Below are 23,746 nucleotides of genomic sequence, written 5' to 3'. Positions count from 1 at the left end.
TTTCCCCACAGAAGCATCCCTGACAGAAAGACCAGACAGAGCAGCAGCTGGGGAGGAGCCCACAGCCTTTCACCTTTAGGTTACCACCTGGAGACACCAAACAGGTATCAAATCACCAGAAACCACCCCCCTCTGACACATGGACATGGGTCAGCCACAGCACACCAGTCCTTAAATTCCAGAAGGCACTACAGCTACAAGGAACCCTTTTGTACTTGCAAGAAGAGCAGAAGACAATGTGTGTTTGCATATTTTCCATAATTCAACTGGCTAGTTTCTGTAGGTCGTTTGTTGCCTCTTTCCATCATCCCTGATGTGGACACAGCAGGAACATCTGCAATCCAGGCGGTGAGGGCTGAGAGTCAAGACAAGGGCTGGAAACACAAATATGAACTCATGCTTTGCAATTAAAAAGATAGATGATACCAACCTCACTCCTATATGAAAAAGACTGGGTATTACTAAAACTTTTTCCCCGTCAATCTGAATTTATTACTTAATATTTACTTTTGAACTATCATATTTCCAAAGCATATCTCACAAAAAAAACCTTGCCAAATATTTTCTGTCTTGAATTCCTGAAAGAACACATTTCTGCGCTTTCCAAACTATGATCCCTCCTTAAAAAAAGTGGCCCATGCAGGAGGAGGAGAAGTGCCAAAAGCATCCATGGACCCAAAAAGAGGAAAGGTAGCATTTTCCTTGAAAATGAAGATGTGATGCAATGCTCTGAGATCTAGAGGGGGAGAGGACTGGCACAACCATGAAGGGGACAGTCATTTATTGTACTGTTGATAATAGAGCATCAAATGGAATAACGACACAGGGCCCTGACCTCTCATTCCAAGCATACATCTTAACTTGGCAAGAGGAATTTGTGTCCGGTTGTATTGTCCTGCTGATGGAGCTCAGCTTTACATAGGAGCTCTCTGCATTTTTGGCAGCCGCTAGCAAGTCATCCTGATTTTTCATTTTCATAAGTGTGCTGTCAGGAAACAAAAACAAGCCAAAAGCCCAAGTGTCAGACTCTGTGGAGTAACATATGCACACAGAGGAGTTTGGGGAAGCCAGCTCTAGTCAGACCACCACACCTCACTGTGGCCTTCCAGGACTTGAAAGGGACTTACAGGGAAATGGGGACAGACTTTTAGCAGGGGCCATTGTGACAGGACAATAGGCAATGGGTTTAAACTAAAGGAGGGCAGATTTAGACAAGGCATAAGGAAGAAGTTTTGAGGGGGTGAGGCACTGGTAGAGGTTGCCCAGGGAGGTGGAAACATTCCACCCATGGAAGCATTCATGGCCAGGTTCTATGGGGCTTTGAGCAACCTGGTGTACTGGAAGGTGTCCCTGTTCATCGCAGGGTGGGTTGGCAAGATGACCTTCAAAACTCCTTTCAAACTCAAACTGTTCTATGATTTTCTATGAGCTCATTTTGTGGGAATGGCTGAACTCCACTATACCCCCACCAGGCTTACTTTACTTCTCTCCCAGGAACCCATTTATACCTGTTATTGACTTTATAACCCAAGCTTTGTTTTCCTTTTTTCTTTTTGAAGAGGAAGTAGCAGTTCTGACAGGCCTTTAGTTGCTTTTCATTGTAGTTCTCCTCACTTATCTATTTCCAGTAAAGCTACATTTCTGCCTGTCTGAGCCACAGCTCACCCAGGCATCCAGCTGTCAGCAGGGCCCAGCTAACTAGGAGGGACCTCGGTGATGCCAGGGTGACAGGGGTTAACTCCTGTGGTCAGGCCTCTTTTTGTGAACCATCCGTCACAAGACTCCCTCTTGCCCACTGAGCTGCTTAAAATAACTCTTCTCAATTTATATGGGAGCAAAGATTAAATGACTTCAAAAGAAGCTAATACTGACAGATGAAAGGAAATAATCTTATGGATACGTGAAGGAACTAGCTGTTTCTTTGATTACTGCAGGGAAGGAGGTCCCCAGCTCCATCACTTCATTAACATCTGAGATTTAACAGTGTCTAAAGGCCCCCGAAGCCTATTCACACCCATCCCACAACAAACTCAGCAGTAAATGACAACCCCCGTAGGAGGAAGGTACATGCCTTTCAAAACCCAAGATGCAAACAATATCCACAGGATATGAACCCTCCGTCTCCTACCATTTCTATTTTATTTATCATGCTTCCAAATCCCAGCTGCAAAGCTGAAGAGAGAGAGATGTGGTTTCTCATTAGCGAAAGCAGTAAAACCCGCAAGAAGGAGCTGTAAAATAATGTCCTACATACCTGTCTGGAAAACCCCTGGGATACCACATAAACTAGGATTGGCTGGTATTTTTCATTTAGCTAAATATGAATATGAGTTTTCCTGATCCATCTCAGTTGTACCCTTTTGTTTTACTATCCCAAATTCATTCCTGCCTCCAAATTCTTTCCCCCTGGGGAAAGGTTATAAACTTAATCCTGGAGTTTGCTTCACACATCATTTGCAGCTTGTCAATGGGCTTTTGAATGTAGCTGTGTGCAGAATAACATTAGCTGGGGGAAGGGTCTAGAGAGTTTATTTTGCTAATGGAAAGGGGAATGACAGGACTAAAAACAAGTTTTGTGTTTTGCTTTGTTTTTTTTTAAATTAAATTAATTAAAAAAAATTGTATGACCATGTATTTTTTTCTGCAATATAAACGAGTATAAAAATTGCTTTCTGGTCCACACTTAGTCAATTTTTCTGTCACTACTTTCAACCTGCAGGATAGAATGAAAAGCCATTTGTTAAATTATAGCTTTTCCTCCATTTCTGACTCAGTTACACGGTAGGTTTTTCTTCTGAGCAAATTACCTCATGGCTCAGTCCAAAACTGATACATTAGCAAGCAGATACAATCTGCCATGCTATGGAAAAAAAACTTCCTCAGAGCTTCAGCGCCTGGTAGCAGTTGTGTGATATCCCTGACTACAGGCAAATTACTAGCTGGAAGTACTGGGCTTAAGAAACAAATTCTTGCCTAAACTGCCTGCTAGTTATGTGATTTGGGGTTTTTTGTTTCTAGTTTGTCATTCCTGAGAGCATTTGTGTGCCTTAACAGTTTGTACCATTAAGAAACCTCCTCAAGAGCGGACTGTTCTCCACAAACATTGAAGGCTTAAAGCTGTAATTTCTCTTAACATCACACACACTTCCTATCAAACAAATAGGAATTTTTTGGCACTCTCTCAGGAAACACCTTCCTTTAGGGGGAGTTAAAAAAAAGAAGTTATCTTAATGCCCTTGCTACATGTAACTTCAGGAAGCGCACATCACATCACACAGACCAAAACCAGAGTGAGTGGCATCTGATAAAGCATGAGGGACTGGATTACAGTGTCTTGTTAAACATCAGGCTTGCTCGTGCCTCCAGGCTGACTCCTGCTCTCGGGACCACAAGGAGCTGCTCAATTTATGGGAATTCCTCAGTGGGATTTGCCTAATTACCCAGGGTCAGTTGCTCCTCTCTGCTCCCAGTGCTCCCAGGTTGGGTACCAGCCTGAGGGATGCAGGGACACCACTGGTGGCAACCTCCAAGGCTGATGGGCAGGGGGGAGAGGGCATTCCTTGCCCTGCACAAGGAAGGAGCTGTAAGCCACGCAAAGAATGCGAGCATGATCTGAAATCCCGTTAAAATGGTTCCTCTAGCTATCATCATTCCCTCTCCCAAAGCTGTGGCATTGCTAAAGATTACACATACAAGTTCTTGTCTGTTATTCCCTCAAGCAAGGCCAAATTATCCAGTAACTGGTATTTCCAGTTCATTGCTGGATAAAACAGACAGGGAAGATCCAAGTTATGGAGAGGAGAGGGTACAGAAGCAGCACCACCGTGCGTGTCAGCAGGAGCACCGCCACAGCACCCACCTCATGTCCCAGATAATCCAAAGAGAGAGACACTGACAAGGAGGCTTTTGATCCACTTGAGGTCCACAGCACCCACCAAGGAGAGTGTGTGAGACACAACACAGACCAAAACCACTGCACGGTGCAAGCAGCCCGGCTGCTCCTCTCCGGATGCGACCGCGTCAATCACAGGAAGCAGCTGCGGCGCAGGCAGCTCTTTGACAAAGCAGCCCGACTTTTGCCTGCTTGCCCGTGCCAATTTTAGACTGGTTTACCTCCACAGAATAATGAGACAACAGAATTGTGCTGGGCAAGACCTAAAAGCTGCTTTGATTTGTAAGGAAAGCCGCAGTGGGCCATCGCTCACAAAGCACAGCCGGCCACCCCGAGCACCTTTGGCCAGACCTGCAGCATCCACCCAAAACATACAATACTTCAGCCTGCTCTGCACTGCTGTGTGCCTTCTAAAAGGCAATTTACACAACTAAGCCTTTCTGTGAAGGAAACTGGAGCACGACATGGTTTGTTAGCTTTCCCTTGTGCATTTTTGAGAAAATATACTTCCCATGGACGAAGCTCTGCAACCACTGCATTGGGACCAAACATGGAATTACGTACAAGCCTGACAGAGACTCATTTTAGTCTTGAAAATGAACAGTGTGCAATTAGAGCAACACTGCAGAACTACGAGGTGGCTCCTGCAGCTAGAACAGAAATTCCCCTGTCCGTACTGGACCACACTCCACTGGTGTGCAGGCACTATCAGTAAAATGTCAGTAGGACTTTAAAATGATACAAACCTAGGGGACAGCACTGGAGTGAGACTCAGAAGACTCACTTTGGTGTGTCTGTGTCTTCCCATGATGTTGCTCATTTTGTGAATGGTAAGGATTTTGGGATCATTACCTGCACTGTTTTCCATAGGTGGAAAGATCTCTCCCTGCTGGCAAGCCAGCACTGCCAGTTTGCTTCCCAAGGATTGCAACAAAGCACAGCCACTCATACAAACAGCCTGTCCCATGCTAACTGACATTGCCAGGGAGAGTTTGTCTCCTCTTCTTGAAGAGATAACACTAACAACTTAATCCAATTAACACAGCACAAAGCAAGAGTCTGTAATTCGAGGGTGGATGTGCTCTAATGCTTCCTATGGTTTTAGCGAAAGGAAAGTTTGCACTGGATTAAAGAAAATACTCAACATTCATTTTTGCTTATCGTGGAGCAAAGCAGCATTTAGGAATGCATGAGCCAGCAGAGGCCAAAAGCAGGGATGATTATCCCTCGTGCATAACATCTTTGCCTGCTTTGAAAAAATGCTACGTTTCCCAATGATATCACTAAATTACCGGCTTGCTTTCCATTTGAAAGATACTGCGGAGTATCTCTGTGGTCCTTGAGCAATCATTCTGACCAGCTGCCAAGCCACTTAATCCCTTACATGCATTGGAAATAAAAGCTGTCTAACTTACAGGAACTACATCAGCTCAGTTGCCTATCCCAAATTGCAGGGAGCAATGTGGGCCTTTATTCTACTAACGCACAGAGGAAAAAAGTTGAGAAACTACACAGAGAATCAGCTTGTTCATCACGATCACGAAATCCCAATTGCAACCAACAGCAGTGAGATTTTTACTGACTTGAGAAAAATTACATTTCTGCAATACCCAACCACAGAACCACTAAAAAAAAAAAAGGGCCAAGAAACTTGGGAAAACCATCAGTATGAAAGCTGAAGATAGAGAATAGATCGACTTGAGGCCTAGCCTAATACAAACAATGGGAGTGATAAATCAGAGATTCCGCCCTTTCAGTGTGCAAGAGGTTAGAAAAGGGTAGAAATACAAAATACTCAGGATTTCCAAAAAGTCAGAAAGCGTGGGGTGCAGAAAGGCCAGCAGTGAGGTCTGGAGCCTGGGGGCTGGCAATGAAAACTCTCTCACTTTTTGTAGTGGGACAGAAATGAAGGTATGATAAATCACTGGAAGTCATGTTAACTAGGAATGTCTAGGAATGACTTTCCACCCTAACTGTCCTGTTGGAATAATTTCACTACATATACACAACGGGTTGGATCAGAAATTTTTCATTCCACTTCAGACAAAAGGGCTACAACTTAAGAAATACACCGGGTAAGAGCCACAAGGTTACGAAACAGCTTGTTACAAAAATGGCAATTGCCTGAAGAAATACAAAATCTGCAAGAATTAACTTTTCATTTCTTGTGCCTTCAGTTCTTTTCAACTATTACTGTATTTAATGCAGCATCACACTTGTCTATCTACACCATGGAGCACCACAATTTGTCTTCTTAATACATTAGCTCTGAATTCAACGAAAGCAGATTTTCTTTCTTTTTTTTTGCTTGAATGAGCAGCAATAATACATAGCTTTCTCTGAACACTCAAACATCATGTTCTCCTGGCCTGATGTTCCTTTTTCTGTCAATTCCTTGCCGGATTTAGAGAGCCACTGAACTGCCAGAAAGGAAGGAGGCAGCTACAGGAACGCTGCAAGGAGAGGGAGTGACCTGAGAGCATCAGGTTTGCCAGGACATGCACGTCGCTGGCCCACAAATCAGCTAAAAATGGATAATCTGCCAGACGAGGTGGTAAGATTACAGATCAGAGCAATTACAGCTGGAAGCTGCTTCCCAGGACTAATTGATTAAGGCACCTTAGGTCTAAGCTGAGGACAGCATTTGATCTGGTAGGTGCTACGGAGAGCACACAGGACCCACACAGCTTTCCTTGTGGGATCCAGACTTGCTCCTGGATCTTGCAGCTGGAAGACACTCAGTAAGAGGTACAGCAGGCAGAAGGCACTCACTGCCAGAGTCCTGTTCCTGTGCTGCCCATACAGTTGCCTTGAGCTTCCAATGCACCAGGGCCTCCAGATACCTGATCCTTCTCCTTCCTTTGCATCCTTTCACCCCCACCACATCCCAAGCACAGAGAGACCCCCACTTCCACCTGGACTGAGGAGCTCGCAAGGCACAGCGATGTTCCAGCACTCACAACTGCCACTTTGTGAAACACAGAACATTCATTAAAGCTCAGGAACACACATTTCTGTTTGATTTTAATGATGCCACTTATGCCTATTAAATTATCCATAAAGCACTTTAGTTTAGCCAAACCAATTCCCCACCTCTGCCGCTTGCCTTTTCTTTTGATTTTTTTTTTTAACCTCCATTAAAACAAAGACTATCTGAAGTAAGTGTTTTTCCACAGCACCATCCACAAAGCAATTATTTTGCTGCAGAGATGCAGTCAGGAAGAATAACCTCCCCGTGGTCTCTTTGGGAAGGCAGGAACTGAGCGAAGCCCTCAGAAAGCCAAACTTTCAGCTCCCATTCTTCCCACACACATCTCAAATCATCTACTGCATTTCTTCTGCTCATTTGACTTCTAAAGCTCAAGCAAAGCGGGGATTCAGATAAAAGACAGCGCTAGAAAAGAAAAAAGAAACAACTCAGCCACTTCCTATAGTGATCTTTGTGCAGCACTAACCCCAGGGTTTTTTGGATGCTGGGCAGTGTGGGTCGGTTTGCTTTCAGCCAGCATCAAAAACCATGGACTTTGCCTTGGATTGCTGTTCTGTGCCTTTGCACAGAACAGTTCCAATTCAGAGCAACTGTGTAAATTAAGGGCTGCATGTGTGAATAGGAACTCCAGCTCTCTGAAAAGGGAAATACAGCTGATGGACCTCACAAGAGTTTAAAAAAATGAAAAAATTAAAGAATACTTCCACAAGACCAGCTGAGCAATTAATGACAAAACAAATTTTAAAAAAAGAAGCCCAAAAATAAACAGTAGTAAATATTGCTTATTAAAGGAGGTAGCACTTCCCAGAGGAATGTCATATACACATCTAAACAAAACAAACAGCTTTCATATGTTTGCATATCTTGATACACACTCACAAGCCCACTATGGGCAACTGAAAAGAGTTAATGAAAATTTGGCTGTAAGATCAGGCTGTGAAGATGTACTTAACTGTATTGTCATCTAGGAAGTCATACTCACTGAAACTGTGCTAAATTGTCTGAAAAATACAGAGAAATAGAAAAAAGACACAGTTATTTGTTTGCAGTGAGACAAAAGCTTCAGGCAGACAGCTCCTACCTCCTTGCCCTTCCTTTGGCATCAGAGACTGGAAGGAAAAACCCAGCCATCACCTCGTCACCCTGCTCTCCAGGAGCACACAACTTGCAAATCTCATTTCCTCACAGTTTCTTCATTATTTTTGGGTAAGGAAATTATTTCTCAGTTTTTTCCAGCTTCAAATCAGTTTCTCAGTTTTAAATGACCTGAACTAGCTGAATGAACTGAAGAAACTTCTGATGTAGTAGTTAAGGCTTTTGCTGTCAAAACTTAGTTAAGTGGTTAAAACAAAACAAAACAAAAAAGAAAAAGCAAAAATAAGGAAATTATTCTGACCTTTTAGGTGGTGATTTTTCTGTTTGCAGTGGTGAAACCTTTATGACTGAGTCACACAACCAGGTGTGGGACCCTGAGCAAGGAGAGGGGTTTGCTCGGCTGCTCTGAAGGGTACTGGCTTTTTGGAGCCCAAAATAAAGCCTGGGTGCCAAGGTAAAAGACGAAAGGAGTGAAGAGAGTCCTCTCTCAGGAAGCATTTAAGGGCCAATCTTGTTTGTTTTGGCTTTTTCCATGCTTCCTTTACCTACAGAACCACACACAATTCTCATTTGCCTTCAAGTTATTTTAATAGCTCATGAGATTAGGCTTTAATGAATTGCAACTTCACTTGAAGTGTGGACTTCTTAAGGGAAAGAAAATAATTACTTAGAATAACAATCTTGTATCCTGCATGTGATGCTCAAAAGGGACCAACACCTTCCTGGGTAAAACATTGAAAAAACCATCGCATCAAGAGGGAAACTTGGCTGGCAATAGAGTTGCTGGCACCCAGAGAGGGTGAGAAATAATGGCAGAGGTAGAGGGAGGGATGAGAAAGACATGGGATTCATCGGATAGAAGGAGATGAATGACAACTCAAGGTCTCGTGGGCTGTGACTGTTCTGGGAATGAGCAGGCACGAGTGAAGGGAGAAGGAGGGAAAAGTCTGGGATGTGCTGGCAGAGGTGGGAGGGTGGCACAACAAGCAGAGGATGGGGCGTGCACTTTTCCCTCAGACGAGTGGGGATGAATATCCATGTGTCAGCATCCATTCTGGATTTCAGAAAGGGGGAACAGGTGGATAGTGTATTTACATGAGCACACCTCAGCGTCCAGATTATTTTTAAGCACAGAGTACATGTGTCAGAAGAAAGAAATCTTGAAAATAATAATTAAAAATCCACCTTTAGTTATTGTTCTTAGCCTATAAAACTTACTAGGAAATCTTGGCAAAACACACCTGGATTCCCAGACTTCTTTGGTGTGAGCTGTCCTTCAGCAGGGAGAAGCTCTGAAAGGGCTGACTGAGCATCCTCTATACCCTTCCACAGTCCGCATGGAGGGACGTGGCACAACTTCTTCAGCCCCTTTTACAGCAGACTATTTCTCACTTTGGGGCAGCCCCTTTCATTATACTGATATTTCTCTACCACATCTCATTGAGTCCAAGCACAACACATACCCATTGCCACGGAGCCTGGGACACTGCAGCTACTGTTCCCTCTCTCTGGGCTTTGTTTTCCACCTCCCCTTGTTTTTCCCCAACAAGCCATGGCGCAGTCCCTGCTCCCGCAGGCCCCCTCCCCAAACCCCAGCTGTCAATACCCCCTCGCTCCACTCCTGGATATGCGAGCGCTCCGGAGTCAATCTTCCCATGAAAATCAAGTCAATGACCTGCCCTTCCCTGTTCCTTAAGAACCACAAAAAAATAAAAAAAAAAAGCCCATGATTTTTCTTCCCCTCAGTTCTCACGTGTTGTTAATGTTCACTCGAGTTGTTAGGCAATACAAAAAGCATTAATTCCTCCAAAGTGAGTTCCCCATGAAAGATTTAATTGTTGCTGATTAGGCATAGTTTTCTCCTTTGCCACCCCCCCCCTTTTTTTTGGGGTTGGTGAAAAAAGAAGAGCAGAATGCAAAGATATTTTTCACTCAAAGGCCACGTTAGCCTTATTATCTAATCAAGTGGAAAGGCCTTTGTCTGTCCTGGCCCTGCCAAAAAAACAAGTGAGGCAATAAAAACCTTTAAGATTTTTCTCTATCCTTTGTTATCTCAAAAGACCCAAGTTTAGTCAATTGCTGTCACATCACTAGAAAGAAAGAGAGGAGGAAAACAGACAAGAAAGAGAAAAGACACTGCTCTAGCTGTTTAAAAAAAAAAAAGGGGGGGTTTCTGTAACCCATGAAGAAGCCTGGTACACAAAATTGCACAGTACGTTTTAAAAGATTTGCATTTAAAAGATTGAATACAGGTCGCTTCCCTGTGACCATAGAAACATTAGAAAAGGTGGAAAATTCAGTCTACTGAACTTCAAATGACTTTATTAAAGTGTCACTAATCAGAACCCAAGGACACAAGGTTTTAGTGTTTGGGCTAACAACGTGAATAACCCTCAAAAGTCAAATGACCTTCTAAGAGCATTACTTTTAAAAAAGCCACTTGTCGACAGCAAGTTAAGTAAGAAAAACTTGATTCCCTCTAAGAAATGAGTAATCCCATGCAGCTCACAAGAACACAACTGAACTACGTCTCTAAAACCAGGCTCATAAAATACAAAAATCTCCAAAGCTTTTAAAAATTATACTATGTGGACAACCAAACATTTGGTTTCATTTGGGACAGTTTAAGACAAACTTTGAATGAAATACATGAGATATTAATTTGAAGTTAATATCCACATGCAATGAAACAGGGAGGAGGACAAATATCTAACAAGCTTCATTAGGAAATGGTGTTTATCCATATCAGCAGTGTCAGAATACAGGCATAGACACTGAAAAAAACTGAAAGTAAGTGACAGCACATCTGTCATTAATTAGAAGGCTACCTGAATCACAGCTCAATTAATGTATTTATGCACCTGAGGCACCATCACTTCTATCAGACAGGCATCACTTCCAATTCAGTTCTGTCTCCAGAGTTACAACAGATGTTCTGTGCCCAAAACTTGCTGTTCTCCCAATACAACCCCCTGCAGCTCTGGGCAGCTCTCCTGGTTCATGCAGCAAGGATTTCTCTCATAGACATCATCCTTTTGAATCTTAACTCCTGCATCTTCATTCCCTTTTGACTATTCAGGTCTTTGCTGTGTCTTTTACACCAGTTTAAAATCCTTTGGGTGTAGGAACCACCTGCTAGAAACAAACGCTAGTAATAGGAAAGTATCCTGTAATATGGATTGAACAGTTTTAGAAGTTAACATTATGCATCAGAGCCAAGCAGGTTGCTTTCAGAGCTAACTAACATCACCTAGAAGGCACCAAAAAATTAGCTTGCTTATTGTAGTGTCTTCATTATGCTTCAAAACAGTGCAGTACCAACATTACCCACACAGATTACTCTTTTTCAGTAGTGAGGTTATATTCTAGTGATGTGGGCTCTTTAATTACACCAAGCAGCAAGGCAGCACAATATCTAACTGATATGGCTCCAGTCTTTAGGGATCCTTTAGTTAAACGTAGTATTTCAAAGTCAAATGGATAGAAAACTTCCTTTAGACATGACCATGGGCAACAAACACCGGGGGATCTCGAACCTTCAGCAACCAGGTCCCAGCAAATAGGGCAGATGCAGGGGTTTCAAGTGCTGGTACAGATAACTTTGCCACAGGGTGTGCTTCTAGGTGACTTACCTCTCAAACTACAGGGGAAAAAAACCTGGCAGCCTCTATTCCAAACCTGCCAAACACAAAAGTGCAAAGCTCATTAATCTCCACTAACAGGTGACTAATATTTCCGACACATTTGGGGTGAGCTGTCACGGCGCAGACTGAGTAATCCCCTTAGCGTGACAGAGCCCAAGTTGGGACTCATGCCCAGCATTGTAGACCTGGACCAGAAGTTTATCCTTCCCTGCAGTCGTCTTTTTCCGCTTCCTTGGTAATTTTCCTGGGCTGTGATGCAAGGCTGTGAGGAACACATCATAAGGAATATTCAAGAGCTACCCATACATTATCCTTAGGTGGATATATCATTTTTTTCAGGGGCACAGCAGCAACACAAACTCCAGTAGCAGCCATGAAATATTTCAAAGGTGATGAGACAACAATTATACCCATTTCTTTTATTTCCTCTACGCAATACATAATGTACACTGCTGTGTCTAAGATCTTCCACCCCTTGATACTACCATTTGGATTGAGATGTTTATCAACATAAAAATGATGTCTCAAACAGTAATCTGTCAACGTGAAAATTCTCTTGAAGCCTTTAAGGAGAGGTAGAATTGTTTCTCCTCTGCACATACTTTTTTTAGCTGACATAGGGGTACATGTACATGACAGACCCAAATGCAATGGCCGTCATAAAGGTTCAGCTCTCACAAATGCATGCAACAGTTATTTAGTTTCTTCTTCCACCCAACATGCATATCCTTATCCTGGCAGGAATGCCCATCAAACCCTGGTGAAGGGAGCAGTTTAATTAAAAACAAACACACACACAAAAAAAAGACTCTTAATACATTAATCCAAACACAGACAATTCCATGCACTCTATCCTGCATTATACTTGTGTGGCTGGGTTCAGTGTCTGCCCAGGCCTCACATAGCTCCATTTCACTGCAGGCAAAACTTGGTAGGTGCACAAACTTTTAATAAGATATTATACCATATTAATAAAGGTAATTTATGTGGTCTTATTATTACTAACAATTGGCATAGAAATTCTTTTAACGTTTCATTTTTAGTAATCCTTTTACCCTAACAATTAAGGAAGTCTTAAATACCAAATTAGGTATCATACATAACATCTCCAGAATTAATCCTCTGTATTATAGACAAAACAACTGGTTGTTAAACAAGTGTTAAATAATTACAACATAAGAAGTAGCTCCAAGCTACTTATTTCTTAAAGTCAGTGAACAAAGGTGAATGTTTTTCAACTGACTCATGCAAGTAATCTCACTGGAGATGAAAGCTCTATAAACTTTTTTTTTTTTTTAAATTAGTTTACTTCTTTCATGGGTTTACTTGATGAATATCCTTAATTTGAAGTATTTGGTAATTAGCCTGGTCAAGGACAGTGCTGCATTCATTACCACGTTTTACTCTAAAAAAGTTTCACTTTCAATAAATAAATAAATATTTGCTCTGAAAGGGTAGTGTTAATCCCATAAAGTCTCAAAGTAGAATAAATAGATATTAAAACAGTTTAATGCTACAAGTGCTAACTCTAAATTCAGACCAAAATAGGACATCAGTTATGGGATTAAATTACAGGAATGAAACAAAAATAAAATGTTATCACAGGAAAAGCAATGTACTTGTTATTGCAACTCGACTGTGCCTTTGATTAATGTAGAGAAGCTCCACAGTTCCAAACCCTTGATTTTTGTAAGATTTACAGCATAGGAACAAACCCTTATTTGTGCCACTGAGAGATCAGGCAGAACTTTCAGGAGCAACAAATTATTTCCCTGCTTGCAGTGGAGGCCAGGTGTGACACCAAAGGTGGAAGATGTCTTCCTGAGACCAGCAAATGTACAAGAAAAAAAAGTGTCGAACTGATTTGGATTTGGCCAGGCTGGATGGGGCTCTGAGCAACCTGGTCTAGTGGAAGGTGTCCCTGTCCATGATGGGGGAGCTGGAACTAGATGGTCTTTAAGGTCCCTTGCGACCCAAAGGGTTCTCTGGTTCCAATCCATAAAAATCTTTGGTTAATTACTTGTCCTCACAGTAGCCAAACACTCCGCTCTTGTTTTGCCTGTGCTCTTTTCGTGTCAGCAGGACAGTCCCACCTTGGTCACTCAGGCCCTGAGCAGCACAGTTATGAATGTAGCACATAAAGGGACAACAGCTAAGGCACATAATCCCTGGGTAACAAACTCGGCCGAGTAAAGGAGACCTTTCTGCTCTGCCTGTAAGAAACCGCAGGGATGCCCTGCGCCGCTCGCTTACCAAAGAGATGCCAGGCAAGTTTTTCTAAGAAAAGAACCCTGGTTCTTAAAAAATTGCACTGCTTCAGCAGTAAACTCACAATGAAAAGAGAATTCTCATTTGCATCAGCTTTAAGCATCCATGTTCTGGCACTACAAAGCCTATGGCTGATAAAGTACTCTTTCTCCTTAGCAATAATTGTAGTGAAAATGCAAAGATCTGGCAAGATATTTGCTTCTGAAATACTTGTCTATTACCATGGAGAATTTGGAATATCCACCACTGCACTGGAACAAAATGAAGATAAAGGAGCTTGAATGCTACTATTATTGTTAGGATTTCTTTCTTCTTTTTTTAAAGGCTCCGTGGATTTCAAAGGGGCAAGAATTAATCACAGAAATAAATCAAATACTGCTGCCAGCAACAGAGCAGGAAGAAGTGTTAAAAAAACAATAAATGCAAATGATTATTCAGTCTCATAAACACATACATAGATAATTAACAGTTGGAAATTAACATGGGGAGTGTAAGTCCCATGGGTGCCACCAAAGACAGAGAAAACTAGAGGACAAGAAAGAACAGAAGAAGAAATAGTACCTGTCTGCTAAAGGTGCTTAAATGGATCAGAGGCTCCACCTCTTTTCCTGGGGAAGGTGACACATCCCATTTTCTTGCCCTGACCTCATCTCCCCAGCTGTCCTACATGAGGGTCTCTACACTCTGTAATTGGATATGGGCATTTACCTGCTCTGCTGCCAGAGCTCTCAACCAGGAGCCCTCCGTGCCTGGGGAAAATCCCTTTGCAATCAGCCAAGTGCTCATCCTCAGTAACCACACTGAGGCTGTGGACAACCCTGACTTGTCCTGGAGCCCTGGGAGCTACATTCCTTCATTCCACTCATTCCTGGACCCCATTATCCACCCAGGCAGGTCTGTAATGAGGGAGCTGTTGCACCACTAACTAAGTCTTTAAATAATTTTTTTATATTTTTTTGGCACATTTGTTGCAAGGCACAGTTAAAACCTGACCACTACAACATTTCTGGCTTCAAAATAATAGCTACTAAACACAGACATTATGTTGTTAAAAATTAAGTGCACAAGTTTCTGTTTGATTAAAAAAAATGTTGATTAACTATGAAAAAAAAATATAAGGATGGATAACAGAATTTTACAGACACATTAAAAAAAAAAGAATAGATGAAGACTCAGTATAGAGAAATTTCTAAAGAAAATGGGTTATTTTGTGGCTCCAGTTATGTCCAGGATACAGCACAGTGGCCCTTCCCATTGAGGGCAAGGTCCAGCCTTACAGAGACATCCCTTCCCACCCCAAAACAGGCACAAAAGAAAGGAACCAAGTCCTAGGAGACTGTCCAGATGCTCCAAACCTGTTGAATGCTTTTATACCAATGTCCAACACAGGCCATTTTCAGAAAATAAAGCCACTGTCACCATAAAAATTAATGCAAACCAGCCTGGAGCAGGATTTACATTCCTCAAAAGACAGTAAATCCTCAAGACAAGAGACCACCAGACCATCTCATCAGCACGTCACCATCCCACCAATGTTTTCAAAATCCAGGAGAGCCAGACAAAACCTAGCAGCCTGTAACACAAACAATCCCTCAGAAGTATATGTTATGCTCAGACTTGAAGCCACAAATCTTTCTGAGGAGATATTCACACGATGTAAGAGACCTAATTCCATCCTCTGTCATGATAAAGCTAAATGTCAAATGCTTAGGTGTGCACAAGCTGGCACTTGGGAATCTACCACTGGCTGAGCTTAATAACTTTGAGGGAAAATGACTTTTAGGGGACTCATTAGATTGAGCTGGAAGCTACTGATGGGCATTGACTGTGTAAACCTACAATGGCATATTTATAAAGCACTTCAACGTGGGATATATCTTTCAAAACACAAATTAAAGTCATCCCATTGAAGCTAGCCTGGTGTAACTTTCAACATAAGTCTATACATAACATTTGTTAAATGAATTCAAGACTGCCACAATATTACATAAACTTTTGTCCTTGTAAAGCTGTGGTGAATCACACAGCTATACCCTACTATTCTCCTTCACATTACTGGGGGAAAGACAGAAAAAGCCACAGCAATTTACAAAGTGCTATCAGCTAACATAATGACAGCTCTTCCCCAAAAGAGCAAAGTTTCCCAACTTCTCTCGAGACCCCTGGTTTAAGAGTAGAGAATTGCAACTGATGTCGTTGAACAGGAACACAAACTGTGGTGTCCCACACAGCAGGGTATCTCCAAAACACTGGATTTGTGTAGGATCCTTCAAGAGATATGTAATTACACCTTTCAGCAAGCTTCAATCATTGCTGGTGGTAACCAACAACATGGAATTACAAGTGGAATATGATAGCCATTGTCAGCTGCGTTGGACAAGGTTACAATTCCCTTACTTATGGGACAAAGTTCTCATCTCCTCAGATGAGAAAAAAAATCTCACATTAGAAAGGGCATGTCTCGAGCCTCATTACTTTTCACCAAGCACTTAGAAATGTCAAGCCAGAGCAATGTCACTTGGCTTAGAATTGGTAAAAACTTACCAAATCCCTGGTTCACAATTTCAATGGAGCAAAACACAAAAAGAAGTGTTGGTAAATCGTTCAGTGTAGGTGTTACTTAACCTAAAATCCATGGATTGTGACAGCTTTTCTCTCCCAAAACCACCAAATGACCTGCAGCACACATGATTATGTTAAGATCTTGATAGCTATCACATGGAAATTAATGTTTCTGGCTACATTTAGTATATTGTGAAATATTTGCCTGTGTTTTTATTGTGCACAACAACAACAACTCCAACTGTGCCTCTTCTACATTCTTTTATAACCATTTTATATGCTCAGTGGGAGGACAGAAAAAGAATTTAGTTAATCATTAAGCTTTTTCTTTCCAAAAGCAAGCCATGCTGACTGTCCCAATTAATCAATGTCTGTGGAAGCTGCGAAGGAAATTTAATGCACTGTTTCTGAATCCTTTATTCAAAGCACCAGCCTTCTGGTTTTCAAATGAAGAAATACACAGGCAGCCATGTATTTGCTATAATCATAATAAAATTGATTTTGGAGTGGGGGTGAAAGTTATCTCTCAGCCTACTAAAAGCAATTCTTTTGTTCCAATAAAACTTCCTCAAATGAAAATTTAAAAAAAATTATGAATAAACTGAATTCCTTCTATGGAGGAGATTGCCACAAATATCCTTAAGTATTATGAACCACTGAATTTCACACAGTCTATTTCGTACCCTTCCACCTGCAGATGAAGATGGAGCCACAGAAAGGTGGACCTGTCACCACCAACCTGCTCTCAAGCACTCCAGAAGGATTTGCTGGTTGCTGTTCCCAGTAGAAACAGAAACCTGCATCTGCTATGGGATCCACTACCAAAACTTAGCCAAATCCCAAATACAGTGGCTTACTTTAAGCAAGGCACGCAGGTCCCACATGGAGATCAAGGACCTACCCCAACATAAGTCAGACAAAGCAGCTAATTTTTGTCTTCTTAAAACTATGCCACAACAGAAAGCCTCTAAATTAATAGTAAATTATTTTTAACTATATGAGCAGGGAGCAGCATGTTTGTTTACAAATTAATTTCTAGAGTTTGACTTCTTGACCCAAGCTCCCACAAAGCTGCTCCCCATTAAGCCGCCCTGTAGCCCACTTCACAGCAAAATTTATCCCTAGTTCTTTTCCTTGGAGTACTGTGCTAATACCACTGTCTTCTATTCCTTTTTACAGACCTACAGCCATGTAAAGTGCCTAATTAGAGGCTCCAGAACATCTTGATTTCCTTATTTCCTTGGCAAAGGGCAAGCTTTTTGTTAGATGTTTAGTGTTTACCCCGTGTCACTTTCAATACAGATTTTAATTTACACAAATAGGAGGTCCTTCTCATGTACTCATGGCCTTATTTTCTGCTTGGTTATACCAATGTAAATTAAGAGCAATTCAACTAAATAAAATAGAGTAACAGCAAAGGAAAATTAGCATAACTCAAAGGAAAGCCAGTCCACTGTTTAGTAGTAATTTCTTTCATATACTCCAGATTCTCATGCTCATACACCCTTTAGAGAGCCAAAGCTGTAATAACAATGTTATATTTTCACAGAAAAAAAAAGTAGCATTTTCCTACTCACACAAAGAGGCTATTTTTTTTTTTTTAAAGATAAGGGAATGTAGCTGGGCTGCATTTATTTTTCTATTTGTACAGTGGTAGCCACAATTAATAATAATAATATTATGGCGTATTTTTAGAAGAGACTGTTTGCACATGTGAGACCTCATGGCATCAGAAAAGCACGTTCATTTTTATAGCACTAAATCTCATAATGAAAGACTGTCTCCCTCCATCAGTTTTGGGCAGCTTTACTGTTGTAAATTGTATTTCCATAGGTGTTTTGAAAACAGATACATGTGGGATGGTCAGGTCAAGGAAGGGCAAAAGGAATATCTAGAAGGCAACAGACCAAAATAGCCCTGATTTGGATGCAGTTTAGTTACACCATTAGGAGTAGGACTTTGCAACCAGATTTTTAATATCTTCACTTCTATGAAAAACAACTGTGATATTTCAACTTAATGACTGAAAATTTAAAAAAGATATAGAAAATGAAATTTATTTGCCCTAATGTGAAGTCTCATGTACCATTTTTCTTCCATGCTCACCAGGAAGAGCATCCTGCAGATTTCCAGCTGTAACAAGCAGGAGAACATTACTGCTATCATTTACAAGACAAGAGTCTTAGGGCCCTCTAAAGAAATTGCCTCTTTAAGACTGTTTTAAATAGATGGAGGGGAAAAAAAGTCTTGCTTCCACTCCCTTCTCCTCAGCCTTGCCCTGATGAATGGTGTTGCTCATGGGTGGAACAGCTCTGACAGACTTGGAACAGCCATTGTGTCTGATGGCAGGGATTTATTTCTGCAAGCAGCTTAAAAGTTCAGACATGACATTTCCAGATAGCAGCGACCAGTTAATTTCTAGAACAATAAATAACAAATGCTAAGAAGAACCGGGCTTTGCTCAGATTAAGAGTCTGTAGGACTTGCTCTTCCTTAACACATTCCTGTCCTGCAGTGGCTTGGCCTCTTCCTCCAAGCAAACTGGAGGCAGAGCTGGGCACCACCTTACTGGAGGAGAAGGCATTATTTGTACATGTGTGTCTTTTGTATATACACATATATACCTGATGTTTATACACAGACATCATAAAGCAAGGCAATAAACAAATAACCATGGTAATTAATCACCTGGAGGTCCAGGAGATACGAAGGGGCCATGTAAGAGGAGAGCTGGTTATGAGCAGAGGCAGCCACGTGCTGTCAAGGCTTCTCAGTCCAATTTTTAGGAGCTACTTTCAGCAGTGGACGGGGATTTTTCTATTAGCAGATAAGAACTGAAGGTTGGACAGCATGACATAAATCCCTGAAGATCCATTATTGTTCATTTGTTACAGAAACACAGAAACCTAAAAGGAGGGCTTAGCTCCAGCCTTTGGCGTCCTACCGAGAAGGAGTATTGAATTTACACAACTCCTTTCCTACGCTGTAAAATGTATCAAAATAAACATATTATACAATGTAGTTGTCTTCCTCCCCTCTTACCCGTCCCTCATACACAAACTCAAAACAGTGCCCAGGAGAAAAAAAAAAAAAAACCAACAAAAAACAACACAATAAGAGACACCTTTATCAGCCTCAGCCATCTGTGCTCCTTTAGTCTGATCCAAGCGTTTTGGCAGGCATGTGTGCAGCTTGCTCCTACCCCACATCATCCTGCCCTGCAAGAAACAGTCCCCTCCCTCTTCCTCCCCTCTCTGCTGGCGTGGGTCAGGCAGCCTTCTGAGTCCCTTAATTCCAGGACTTGAAAAAACAAGGTATCAGTGCATACATTTCACTAATTATGATCTCAACACAATCACTTAACCTCATGCCGAGGAACTGCAACCCCACTTGGTACCTTGGCCCAAAAAACAAACAGATGTCAAAAAGCCCACACAACTTTCAGTGCTGACCATAGGAATTATTTGGAGCTTAGAAATTTATAGGTAAAAATAAAATAAACCAGGCTAATTCCTCAAAAGTTTGAAGTGCAGGAGTTAAAGGCACTGTTAGAGAAAGAAAACAATGGTAAGAAAATCACCACCACCATAAATCAGTTTCCAGACAATCTGATATGACCCTACTGGGGTTAAAAATCTGGATTTTCATTAATTTGTTCACCGAAATCATAAAGGTTCAAATTCTTTCCTCAAAGCAGACAGGCATAAAAACTTTATAAGGCAACTTTCAAAGGGAATAGAATCATGCTCAGAAAAAAGAGTCATTTAAATACACACAGAAATGCAGGTCTCAAAAGATTAAGACTGCAATAAACTACTGAGTTTGCCTTCTGTTTCTAAACAGCCTTGTAATTGCAACGTGTCTTCAATATTTCAGGAAGCATGACATTTTGATAGATTAAAAAGAAACGTTGTATTGAAAAGAATAAAGAATGAAAACGGGGAAAACACCAGGAAAACCTGAAGTGTAATATTACAGAAGAAAACCCCTATGGAAAATTCAAGCTTTAAGCACATATACTACAGATGTGCAGCACTGCTCTGGCATCCTATTTATCCCTCTGAACTATTTCAGGAGAATTCTCTCAATTTATCAAAAAATGATCCAGAAAGGAGTTGACATGAAAAGCACTCAGCTCAGCTCTCTCTCCAGCTCCCCAAGGAACAATCTATCTCCTAGTACACTGCAAGGGAAATAGAATCACGTATTTCCCCATACACAGTGCCCATGGCAAACCCACCCCCTCCAGCTTCAAATAGTGGGGTTTTTCTGTCTTAATATACATAGATGGCCTGTGATGTGAACTCTGTTTTTCCCTCTCCCCAGCTCCTTTGGGATGCTACACATCAAATTCTTGTTTTGAAAGCCAATTAGCATGGCTCTGTGTAATTCAGTGCTATCTAGTGTTGGATGCTACTTAATTTGGTACAAGTAGGATATAAATTCTGTTCCATAGCTTAGAAAGAGGACTACACATCTGGGTAGGTGAAACATCATACACATGTTCTTAGAACTAATAGATTTCTTCTGGGTTTTATGTCAGGAAATATTGCAGCTACCAAAAATAAAATATTTGCCTTAAAACCCAAAGACGACTAGATATGAAGCACTTGCTTAAAATCTTAAATTAATGTTCTACTCATTCCTATTTTAGACAAAAAAAATCTTGAAAAGGCTTCAGAAGCATTAAAATTCCAATATCTCCAAAGAAACCCGTAAAGAAAAAAACTTAAATGATTTTATAACCAAAACTAACACTCCTTAGCATAACTCATTGGGTAGAAAGTTGCCCTTTGTTATTTTTTGCTTCAACAGTAGATAATAAACTCACATAAGAAGCAGTATCAGAACAGAGTTATGAGCCAGCCCAGAGCAGCTCTGCATGTGAGGCCTGCCAGAAAGCCCCTGGCAGGATTGCACACCCTGCTTCCAAAGGCAGGACACGCACATGGGTGCTGCTGGCCCAGCTCTGCTCTCCAGGAGAGAGCTTGGGAATGAGTTGTGATGCTCCATCTGGTGATGGAGACCTCCAAAAGCAGCTGCTGTCATAACCCAGCTCATAAATCCCCTCTTCGTTTTCATCAGTGACAGAGACAGTCATGCTCAGTACTCTTAAGATGCCCCATAAAAGAGAGATCCAACTAAGGGCCTGGAAAGGAGTCAACAGTAACTTGTAAAACACGAAGTCTCCAGCTCGTCAGTTTTATCTGTGCCGTTCATACAGAATTAAATGAGGAGTAGGCAGAATTAAATTCTTACTTACTACTTCTTAGTAGATGACATGAGGGCTGGAGCACCTCTTCTGTCAAGACAGGCTGACAGAGCTGGGGTTGTTCAGCCTGGAGAAGGGTCCATGGAGACCTGAGAGCACCTTCCAGTTCATAAAGGAGCTACGAGAGAGCTGGAGAGGGGCTATTTACAAGAGTTAATATATGGCACACCACAAACCTATTCCCATTCGTTTCACTTAAAGATCTGTGAGAAAAACCCTGTCTTCATGTTTCAGCTCTGTTAGAGAACCCAAATCAGCTGCACAGGGCTCTTAGGAGTCATATTCCCTCACATGGCCACTGCAGGGAACCCAAACTCGGCCATGGGATGATGCCATCTCTAGGGCCAGAGTGCAGAGGGGTGGGAAGGTGACACACTGCAAGAAGATGCTCTTATCCAAAAGCTCCTTCCACCTGTCTGAGCCTCAGAGCTGCTGAATGCCTTTCTGGCTGCAGGTCTGGACGGCTGCATTAATTGCAGCAGAACCCTTACACACTTCTTTAGGATCCCTGTTTCAATACAAGCCACAGCCTACCAACAGTGTGCATGTGTGACAGCTGCAGAATGTGAAAAAAAAATGAAACGCTAAGGCAAACTCTTGTTTCCATTACTTTTTGCATAGCTGCTGGCACATAAATTACCACTTCATAACAGGCCCTTTGAAATTCTTTTGCATTAACTAATGCAACTCTCTGTATTTTTACAGTGTGATCATGGCTATCAGCTTCCATCTGTTCTACTGTCCTTTTGGAATGTTTTCACTGTGAGGAAGTAAACAAAAATAGATCACTGTAAAAACAAACCTGCCTGACAGTCTAGACTGAGGGTCTAATTAAAAATAGGATTTATTAGAATAGAGAGAAACGTCGCAGTAAAACAAAGACACAGTTTCTCTAACATATCTGGTATTATTCTTGGCAAAGCCGAGTCAGGCTATAAATTCACTGAAACAAATCAGTATGGCACTGATGCACCATTCTGATCGAGCATCGCTTTTCCAGACTTTGGGAATGTGTTAGGAAAACTCTTTGTTTCACTTCACTTTTAAATTCCTTTTTTAATTGGAACATGAGAGCGCTAGGGCTTGTCTCCACACAAGGTCTTGCACGGAGTAAGAAAGCAAACTGAGTTAACAGCAATGCTACTCCTCTAGTCTAGACACAGTTAAAACAAACTGTACCAGCAGAACTATGTCATGCCAAGGGCTTGCTTTGATATAAATTAGATGGACACCTTGCTCCTGGAGGGGTGGGAAGGGGCAATTCAAATTTGAAAAGACTCAGAACACGGAAACTCCTGCCAGTCAAAAGGGAACGAGCATCCTTTGGTGAGGTGCAGTCTCAGAGAAACCGCACAGGAAACAGGACAAAACAACAGCAAAGATCTCAGACACCACCACCAACACCGTCCTGCCCCAGTAAAGACACAGGTGAAGTCTGGGGACACCAAGAGGGCAAGTAGGCATTGGTGACCAATCTCTGGAGCTAATGAGCAGCCACTGACTGCTTCACCCAACACATGGAAAGAACCCTGCACTCCCTCAGCCCTGGGGCTATCATTTTACATGGAAAAGGACTCACTTATTAACATCGATAGAGCCCAAGAGCCACTTGGAGATTTGTACGAAGAATTTAACACTTAGCAAAAATAAGCACATGAAAATTTTGCCCTCTTTTTTGGGCTATTATTTCTACTGTTTGCATTAGAGACGCATGAAAAATAATATTTTCCGTAATAAAGAATGTTGTTTTTAGAAGTCTAGTGATTTTTACCATAAAAATTATGAAGTGACCTCACATGCAAAAATGCTCAAAGGCTGCTAAAATAGCAAAGAAACGAGAAATTCTAGATATTAAGAACACGTAGCAAGACAGAATCATTAAAGAAATTAGAGAGGATTAAAAAAGGGCCAACTTTGAACCAAAACACACAAATTAGTTTTGAATAGTTTTCCACATAAGGAACATTCATCTCCCACTCTAGTTCAAGGACAACTTAGAGATCCTTTTTCAGATCGTGCACGTG

The 23,746-nt window shown here is 41.6% G+C and overlaps 1 protein-coding gene across 1 annotated transcript in view; it reads right to left on the bottom strand.

Annotated features, from left to right (window-relative positions):
* Positions 1–23,746, bottom strand: part of FAT4 (FAT atypical cadherin 4) — a 123,877-nt gene that overhangs the window by 89,684 nt on the left and 10,447 nt on the right. The gene's annotated exons all lie outside the window — the stretch shown is intronic.

The sequence above is a fragment of the Aphelocoma coerulescens genome, chromosome 4 (genome assembly GCF_041296385.1).
Source record: "Aphelocoma coerulescens isolate FSJ_1873_10779 chromosome 4, UR_Acoe_1.0, whole genome shotgun sequence".
In the NCBI taxonomy this organism is placed as follows: domain Eukaryota; kingdom Metazoa; phylum Chordata; class Aves; order Passeriformes; family Corvidae; genus Aphelocoma; species Aphelocoma coerulescens.
The sequence above is the reverse complement of the archived record's forward strand: the minus strand, read 5'-3'. Positions and strand labels throughout refer to the sequence as shown.